We start from the raw sequence: 10856 nt of genomic DNA on the forward strand, positions 1-10856 counted from the left end.
TGTTATAAAATTAAACATTAGTAAAATTCTTTGTATAAAGCTTTATTTCTTGGGCACATCTTTCATGATTTAAACACCATTGTTAGTTGATGTTAATGAATTTTCTAAAGATCAATTTAACATTTCTTGAACATGTGGTCATTTTAGTTACACTAAGCCTCATTTTAATAGTGCCCCAGATGGAACTCCCTTTTTTAAGCATTGGCTTGCAATAAATATTAAACTGAGTAATTGTAGACAATTATAGACAATTGTTGACAATTGTAGACAATTCTAATTGTTCTCTCTGACTATAGAATAAGGAAGCACTCAGTTGCACATAACACTTTAGATATAATTTAATGGAAAATGTAATTTTCAATACATATTTCTCTGTGGTCACAAGGAAGCAAAATGGGAAATAAATGTTCTCTATTCAACAATTAAAGTTTTAAATATGATTTCCAGTAATTACTTTGAAATCCCCAGTTGATATACCTCAGGAAACAAGAGCACTTCTTAAGCTGTCTTTTCCTATAGTCCATGACTTTCTGTTCAGGAAACAAACTAGTGTTTAAAAATGCCAAGGAAATTTTTAGCCCAAATTTACTATTCTTGGGATGGGAGAACACACAGGAGTAGGACCCTAGAATTAAGTTCAAACTCAAGTAGACAGTCTATGATATTATCTAACAGAATAATATCATGCAGAAAATTCTAGGATTCATCTGTTAAGAATAAGACAGCATATTTTTAAAAAAATGGAGGGGGAACCTCTTTCAGCTACTGCTTCTGCTCCCTTCTTGTCCTTCAGCTTGTTACTTTCCCTGGGGCCCTTTTTTTCTCAGTTAACTTTTCTTTTTTCTTTTTCTTTTTCTTTTTTTTCCCACTTTTTAAAGTCTTTATTGAATTTGTTACAATATTGCTTCTGTTTTATGTTTTGTTTTTTTGTCTCTGAGGCATGTGGGATCTTATTCCCCGACCAGGAATTGAACCCTAACCCCCTGCACTAGAAGGTGAAGTCTCAACCACTGGACCACCAGGGAAGTCCCCTCAGTTAACATGAAAGAATTTGTAGTGCTCCTCTCAATCTTCATGCTTCTATAAAGGAGGGATTCTTATAATGAATACATATTCTGCTATTAAATTTCTAAATAATGTACTGCAGATTTATTGAGTGCCAATTAGATACAGGGAAATGTTATGTTAACACATAGAGAAGAGTATTGTGGAAGAATGGTAATGAAAGAACGAATGTAACATTTTTTCTCAGACGACAATTCAAAACTTTGTGTTATTTAGTACAAGTGCAGGATGACATGTCTTATAAGAAATTTGAATGCATTACTTTCGATAAAAGCACATATCTGCCTCTTATTTGGCAACTTGTTAGAAAGAAAGATATTAAAAGAAGAAAAGGAAGGAAGGAAGGAAGGAAGGAAGGGAGGGAGGAATCAAGCAAGCTAGCTTTGAGAGTGTTGCAAAATAATGCCTCACTGCATAAAAATATGGACTAAAATTTGGAGTATTAATAGAGAGTTGGGAGAACCTTCATTCCTGTCAGCTAGCTGCAAGGGCAGAAAGGTCTCAGATGTGTCTAACTCTCAGTGGATAAATCAACCCCAATTTTAAAAAGGATTTTTTTAACTTTAAAAGGTCTATTTCTATGCCACAATAAATGGTTTGGGGATTATCTAACACTTTGGATTATCTGCACCATTAGTGAGGATAATAAAGAGCTGACTGCATTTTCCACTGAAATAGCACGGTCTATTACGCTCATGAATAGTCTGAGAATGAAGCATTGGAAAGTCTTTCTTGCTGTGTTTATGCACAACAGTTTAATTGACTGCAGTGTGCTTGATGGGATTTTTAGGTAGTTTACAATTGATGGTACATCCATCACTTATTCAGTGATTATTTTCAAAATTATCAAAACTGGTTATAGTAGATAAGTATATAGATATGGTCTCAAGAAGCTTTTAATTTCTATTCTTAGAAACAATGAAGCATTGCTTCATAAGAGTCTTGTCCTGGGTTTCTCTGTTTCAGTTTTCTTGACTGAAACATTTTTGCCCTGCTTACTTTTTCAATGGCATAGAAAGGAATTATCAAATACTAATAATTTTCAGGAAATGTATTTCAAGTAATGTAAAGGAAACCAATCTCAGTTACCAGAGTTTAAAACTCTGATAGACTGGCAGAAATTCATTTTACCTAAAAATATTCCAAGCATTTCTGCTTATGGAAATCATAAAAAATGAGTTTTTTCCCCCTAAACATTACCACATGTCTGGGACTTAAATATCCCTATCAAACTTATGATAAAGATAAAATTCCTTTGTGTTCCTCCCCAAAGCTATTTTTGTTATTTTTCCATGGTCCACGAATAATAGTGATGCTGGAGAAAATGGCATTCTTCACTCACTAAATCAAGCATGAATTTGCAATGGCATTTCATGCAGAATGTCTGGCATAGATCATATTACTCCTTCTAATTTAAAGTTTTACAAATAACTGTACAGTGTATTATATCTTTAAAAGAAAATAACCCAAGTCCTAGGACTCTTGAATAGTAACATTAACTGCACCATTTACCTCACAATGACAATACTTAATTAGAAATAGCCTTTAGTGCATCCTTCTGCATTTATTCATTTATAAGGAAATAATAAAAAGAAAATTTTGATACTGCTAGTACGAGAGGTTTATATAAGTGGCTTTAGGTGAAATTTTCCCTTATAACAAAGTTCATTCATTCATTTATTCTCCAGTGTTTTGTCTTTGTTGTTCATAATATCTCAAGCTCTGTTATAATTGGTAAGGAGATGTTTTAGAAAAAGGCAAAAAAAACTTTCCTTCTCATAGAACTTACATTCTAGTGGAGTAGATAAGCAGAACACAATAAACTACTCTGCTCTGACTTGAACAAAGTACCACAAGTTAGAGTGGCAAATCTTGCTTCCTGAGTGGCAGCCAGATGATGCAACCCAGGAGGGTGGGAGGAGTTAACCCTCTGATGAACTTTATTCAGGGCAAATTGAAGATGGTAAAGAAATAGACAGATAATATTTCTCATTTCTCCTTTCCATTTATTATTACCAAAGAGAGGAAAATTATCTTCAGGTTGAGGGTGAAAAAAATTTTCGATGAACAAAAGCCAAGGGAATTTACTATCAACAAACTCTGACTAAAGAAATTTCCAATATATGAGCAACAGAAAAATAAAAAGATTTAACCTAAGGATTAATCTTAAAAAATATAAAAGCTTTTTATGATGAACAACCTCTTGCTATTCTAAAAACAGAAAAAATTATCACAAAAAACTCTTATGTACTTATCATTGTTTCAGCAAGGGTCAAAGAAAGCATGGCTGATCTTGTTTGACTTATTTTCTGTTGAAAAAGAAGTCCCCTATTTAATTAATTTGAATTGAATCCTAGCATCTATGTCATTTAATCCAAAAATATTTTAAGATATAGGAATTCTTTAAAATAAACCATCAGTATATTATTTTAAACTAGAATAAATCAGTGTCAGTAAAATAGAATAAATTGGGTATCAGTAAATACTCAACGTGTCCAAATTCCCTTGATTAAGTGATACTTCTTAACATTTTATCTGCTCGAATAAATATTCAAACAAGGCTTATGCATTGCAACTGGTTTATATATCTATTACACTTCTTGTAAGATATTGGTTTTAAACTATAGGTTCTCTCTCTCTCTTTGTGTTAGAATTTACTTGTTGAATAAATGAAGCCATATGTTTCACAGAATTTCCAAGGGTTGGGTTTTGCTAATTATATTCCCATGGTGCCATTTAACATATCTAATAGGTTTTTTCTGTAAATTCCATACTTTGGTAGACAGACCTTAGGACCAATAATTTCAAAAGGCTGTTCTAATTTCAAAAGGTGGTCTCATTTTTGTGATCTTAGCAAACAATGAATATTATTGTTTAGATCCATTTTTTAACTAGGAATTGTTGCAAAAATGAATTCTGAAATTCATTTTTGTTATATACAAAATTAATTTATAAAGAGAAATGATTTGGTATCATCAACTATTTGGTTACTCTAAGGTACTCTTTTATAGGAAAGGCAGAAAAAATGTCAGTTTTCAAAATAAAGAGTTAAAAAATTAGTATTCTCCTATGGTGATTTTTTTTTTCTTTTAGTATCACTAGAAACTCATGCATTAACACAAATTTGAATCTTTTAGATGTATTGAATTTTTATTCTTATTGATGATAAAATTGTCTTATCTTTGCTCAAAGTGTAGGGTCACCTCACTTTGATTCCTGAGTTCTTCTGATATAATTTAGTACTCTTTAAGTGTTTTCGTACTTTCTGGTATGACAAGAGATTTCAGGATTAACTTTTACCTTTTCTATACCATATCTTTAATCAGCTTTTTATCTCCCCAAGAATCACTTGTTCAGAGTAAGTATTGATTTATTTTGGATTTATTAGTATAAATATATATGCTAAAATTTTAAGTACTCACTATAAGAAAAGAAGTAGAATATATCCTATGCAAGCTGGTAGAAAACTATGAAATAAGAAAAAAAATAGTTAATTCAAAATACAGTAGAAACTTTAAAATGAAACAGAAAACATGAAACAAAGAGACAAAATAACATATAAGCAACAAATTTAAATTTGTGAGTAATAACAATTACCTTAAATGATATAAAATAGCTGATAAAAAACCCCAAAAATCTTGAATTGGGTTTTAAAAATCTAGCCTTTTGTTCTTTGCAAGAGACATCTAACATCTAAGAACACTGAAACTTTGTTATTAAAGGGATATAAAGAGAGACAACTGGGTAATACTAGCAAAATGAAAGTTGTGTATATATTACTATTTGTGACAAGATAGATATTAATGCAAAAACACTTTCCCAGAGGTAACAATAGCCACAATATAAAGATAAACACTTAAACTTAGAAAGAAAGTATAAAATCCTTAAATTTATAGATACCCAACAGCATAACCTCAAAATGCAGAAATCAAGAATTTGATATTTATAATGAAAATTCAGTAAATCATAATCATATGTGAAGGTTTTAACTTCTCTCCCAGTAAACAACACATTAAGAGAAAAAACATCACTAAGGCAAGAGAAGATAAATACATTAACAAAAAGAACACTGTGCCCAAATGGAGGAAATACTTTAATTTTTTGGGTACAATATTACCCCCTTTATGCATTTTATACAAATGTACAAAATTACTAATTCCAAATAATTTTACAATGACAATGAAACATTTAATAAAGGGACAATTTAATTCTTCCACAAAATCTTCCAAAATATATAAAAATATTTTTATGAGATTAAAATAGCTTTGAAACCAGAGTCCAGAAATTAATAGTACAAGACATCTAGAGTGACATATCTAGTTGTTAAATTTTGAGGGGAAGTAATGGGTCTATCAAGGTATCTTTTGTGTGTTTCCTCTTCTTCTTTCAAATAAGTCAGCCAGCAGGTAACATACATTCTCCTCCTTCTTTCTTACTTTGTAGGGGTAGACTCTACTGATGATTTAGGAAATAAAATCAGAACAGTGTTATAAAGGAAATCTATTTGGAAGTGCAAAATATAGACTCTTTTGGAGTGAACAATGCATGATTTTACACTTTAAACTGTAAACTTTTGGAAGTATTTTGTAGTCATGAGAGAGACTTGTATGGTTGTGCTGTTTGTCTCTACTATTAGAATCTGGACATGTAGCCTTAGGCATTAAATGTCAGCTAAGCAGCATTTTAAAATTGGCAATCAGTACATTGAATGGCATACTTGGCTATAGGCTAGTAGCTGTTTCAGTTAGTTGCATGTATCAGATATTTAGTTCTGAACTCAAAAGAGGTGAAGATATCATTTAAGCAAACCAGGAAAGATAAAGAGGCTATTTGAGCAATTAATAGAGGTCTTGATCTTCATATGTTGGACCATGGAGACCTCAAAGACACATGCTTCTCATTGCAGAATGAGTATATGCCAGTCACCTGGGCCTCAGAAAAGGTGTGGTCCATGGAGGCCATCTTAGCTAAATGGAGGAGAGTTTTCTGGAACACTGATGTGGAATAGCACAGGTGCAGCTATGCCTGCAATCACAAGTCTGGCAGAGATGGTATCATATCTTTTTAGGTATTGTTGAACAGAACAATATTTGTGACTCTAAAACTGAAGGCAGCTGGGTTTTTCCTGTACTAATAGCACTAGTGTAGTTTTAGCTTTGAACTCTCAGTGACTGTGATAGGCAGAGCTCCCATCTTATGCTTTATTGTATAGGTTGGATAGAACACAAAGACAATTCATAGACCTGGTAACCAAGACCTCCACCACTCCATCATCAAGCAATGAGACCTTCAGGGGACTTCCCTGGTGGTCCAGTGGTTAAGACTTCACCTTCCAATGCAGGGGATACAGGTTCGATCCCTGGTTGGGGAGCTAAGATCCCACATGCCTGGCAGCCAAAAAACCAAAACATAAAACAGAAGCAATATTGTAACAAATTCAATAAAGGTTTTGAAAATGGTCCACGTCAAAAAAATATTAAAAAAAAAACCAATGAGACCTTCAGAAAAATGTTTTTGGAGCATCTTCTCCAGAGACTAAAGTTTGATTTGTTTTCTAAAACATGGTGAATATGGGGCCATAACCTGATTTCTGCTTATTTTGGGTGCATTATTATCTCTTTCGACTCTATAAAAAGCAAAGCACAGAGATATCAAGTTCTAGGTACAATAGAGCAGCTTAAGAAAAAACAGATGAAGTACAAATCCAAGTATGTGTGTGTTTACCAATATTAATTCATAATTTTAATATTAATACAATTAATAATACCTATAATAACTAAATTTATAGTCATGTTTTATGCATAATTCTATGATATTAACATATATTAACTTGTGTAATCCTCCAAATAAGCCTGAAAGATAGATAGTATCCTTGCCATCACTGTTTATAGATATGCAAACTGAAGCACAGAAAAGTTAAATAACTTGCTGGACAGTATAAGTGATGAGATTGAAATGGGATTTAATCTATAGTCTATGCTGTTAACCACAACAGTATGCTAAGTCTGTTACTGTAATGAAATAAAGACTGTTTTATTTTCTTGAAGTAGACAGCTCCTGATATATAAATTGTAAAATAAATAATTAAGAATATTCAGAAAGGCTCTGAAAAAAGTGAGTAAAGAGAATGGAATAGCCTTCCCTAAACATGTGATAAATCTTCAAGAATTAAAATTTGAATTTGGCACATGAAAAGACAGAAAAAAGTTGAACAGAATAGAAAATCCAGAAACAGACCCAATTATACATAGTGTTTTATTATGCAATAAAGTTCTATCTCAAGTCTACAGTGTAAAATTGGACTTTTTGAATAAATGATATTTAGACATCTGGTTAGTCATATGGAAAAGATAAATTTTGTTTCCTACTTCACCAAATTGTACATTAGGATAAATTCCAAATGGATTAAAACTTAAATTAAAAATATGAAATAATAAAAGTACCAGAAGTAAATGTGGGTACATGTTTTGGGGGAGAAGAGAACAAAAAATTTGGATCACTATAAGCATTTTTAAAATGCAACACAAAACCTGGAAGTCATAAGTTAAAGAATGATAAAGTTTACCACACTAAAAATCTAAAAAGCAAAATACTATAAGCAGATAAAAATATTAATGATATATTGGCAAAATATATTGGCAGCTCATCACAGACAAAAGGGCTAATGCCTTAATATACACAAGATTACAGGAAATTAATGAGAAACTCAAAATACAATGAAAAAAAAAAGAAAGAAATGACATACATGGGCATTACTCAGAGAAAGAAAGATAAATGGTTCTAAAACATATAAAATATGCTCACACTCACTCATAATTAGAGAAATGCAAATTAAACTATCAATACATTGAGATGCCATCTTCATCTAATAGATTGAAATAAATACCAACTTTGAACAATATACTAGTTGGCAAGATTGTGGAGATGCTGCCTTTCTCACTAATTTTGGGGGTGAGTATAAAATGCTATAATGCATATACAGCATATTTTGGAAAAATATATCAAAATATTAAAAAGGCATTTGTTTACCCACTTGACAAAACAATCTCACTTTTGGGAATTTATTTTTCCAATCTATCTGCCAGCTTACAAAATAATATTCAATACTATTTGTGAAGATTTATAATTACAAATTATTGAAAACAGTAGTCCATCATTTTTATCATTTCCATCAAGAGGGCACAATTTCTATAAAATATTTATCATATACAAAATAAAATACTATATAGCTACAATGTTTCATCAGATTTCCTAGTTCTAAACCAAATGATATTAAAATTAAAGAATAATAAAATTTAGCAAAGATCTGAGTGGCCATCTATTCTAAAAGCAGGTGGGAAAATGATCAGAAATAATTATCATAGAATTTGAACAATTATGTATTAACTAAATCATTCCTTAGGCATAAAACAATTGTAGAGACTGTTCTTTTAAGTCAATGGCAAGCCACTTCTCTGATTCACTAAGGTAACTTTACTATTTAGTTTTTTACCTAAATTGTGAAGATAAGCCCTACTGTATTTTAGAATTGAGAAAGACTTAGTCTTGAACACATCACTTACTCTAATGAAATACAGCTAAGTTTTCATTTGGCATACCCATGTAAGATAAATATTTTCTTGTGTTATGATTGACATTTGATTTTGATTAATCACATCTCTTGCCTAACATGTATTATTGCCCTAACCTAAAGACAGAAGATACTGTATTTTTGCATTCTTTTGTTTTGTTTTGTTTTCCTGCAATTAGGCTTTATTACCACGTGGTGGTGATGAAAATTCCTTCTATCCTTCCACTTCAAGTTTTTTTGTAAAAGAATGGTGAAGTTTTTACCATCTCCTTACCTCATTTAAAAATACAACCTCTTGGGCTTCCCTGGTGGCGCAGTGGTTGGGAGTCCGCCTGCCGATGCAGGGGACACGGGTTCGTGCCCCGGTCCGGGAGGATCCCACATGCCGCGGAGCGGCTGGGCCCATGAGCCATGGCCGCTGAGCCTGCGCGTCCGGAGCCTGTGCTCCGCAACGGGAGAGGCCACAACAGCGAGAGGCCTGCGTACCACCAAAATAAAAAAAAAAAAAAAAAAAAATACAACCTCTTTTAATGAGGCCCAAACACTCAAATGTTACAACTTACCTCTGCTAAAATGTATAGTATTTTTCCAGTTTTACTGAGGAAATAATTGGCATATATCATTGTATAAGTTTAAGGCATATAGCATGATGGTTTGATTTATGTATATTATGAAATGTTCGGCTAAAATCCATCTTCTCATATAGATACAATAGGAAGAAAAAAAGAACAAAGGTAAATAATTTTCTCCTTGTAATGAGAACTCATAGGATTTATTCTCTTAAATTTCCTATATATAATGCAGCAATATTAACTATAGTCATCATGTTATATAATACATTACATCCCTAGTCCTTGTTTATCTTGTAAATGGAAATTTATTCCTTTTGACCACCTTCCTCCAATATCCCCTTACACCATTCTCTGTATCTGGCAACCACAAGCATGATCTCTTTTTCTATGAGTTCAATTTTTTTGTTTTATTTTCTGGTTTGGAATCTTTTGTTTTTTTTTTAATTCCACATACAAGTGAAATCATACAGTATTTTGTTTTGTTTTGTTTTTTGTTTTTTGCAGTACGCAGACCTCTCACTGTTGTGGCCTCTCCTGTTGCGGAGCATAGGCTCCGGACACACAGGCTCAGTGGCCATGGCTTACGGGCCTAGCTGCTCCGTGGCATGTGGGATCTTCCCGGACTGGGGCACAAACCCGTGTCCCCTGCATCGGCAGGTGGACTCTCAACCACTGTGCCACCAGGGAAGCCCCCCTACAGTATTTTTATATCTCTGTCTGACTTATTTCACTTAGCACAATGCATTCAAGGTTCATCCATCTTTTTGGAAATGATAGGATTTTATCATTTTTTATGGCTGAATAATATTCCATTGCATAACACAATTCTAATTTCATTCATCAATCCATGGACACTTAGGTTGTTCCATGTCTTGGCTGTTGTCAATTTTGCTGCTATCTTTTTGAGCTAGCATTTTCATTTCCTTTGGTATTACTCCCACGAGTGGAATTGCTGAATCGTATGGTAGTTCTATTTTAAATTTTGTGCAGATGCTCCATACTGTTTTCCATAGTGGCTGTACTGGTTTGTAATCTCACCAGCAGTGCGCAGGGTTTCCTTTTCTCCACATATATGCTGGCATTTGTTATCTCTTGTATTTTTGATGATGGCCCTTCTAACTGGAATAAGGTAATATCACTTGTGGTTTTTATTTGCATTTCCCTGATTATGAGTAATGTTGAGCACCTTTTCATGTGCCTGTTGGCCATTTGTTTATCTTCTATTCAGTTCATCTGTCCATTTTTTAGTTAGATTATTTGTTGTTGATGATGTTGTTTGTTTCTGTTTTGCTATACAAGTTGTAGGAGTTCTTTATATATTTTGGATATTAACCCCTTAGCAGATACATGGTTTGCAAATATTTTTTCCCATTCTGTAGGTTTTCTTTTCACTTTGTTAATGGTTTCTTTTGTTGTACAGAAGCTTTATAGGTTGATGCAGTCCCACTTGTCTATATTTATTTTGTTGCTTGTGATTTAGGTGTCATAGCCAAAGAAATCATTACCAAAACCCATGTCAAGAATCTTTATTCCTATGTTTTCTTCTAGGAGTTTCATGGTCTTACATAAGTCTTTAATCAATTTTGAGTTAATTCTTGTGAATAGTATAAGATATGTGTCCAGTTTCATTCCTTTATATGTGATTATCT

Source organism: Leucopleurus acutus, assembly GCF_964270905.1.
Source record: "Leucopleurus acutus genome assembly, chromosome: 3".
Lineage (NCBI taxonomy): Eukaryota > Metazoa > Chordata > Mammalia > Artiodactyla > Delphinidae > Leucopleurus > Leucopleurus acutus.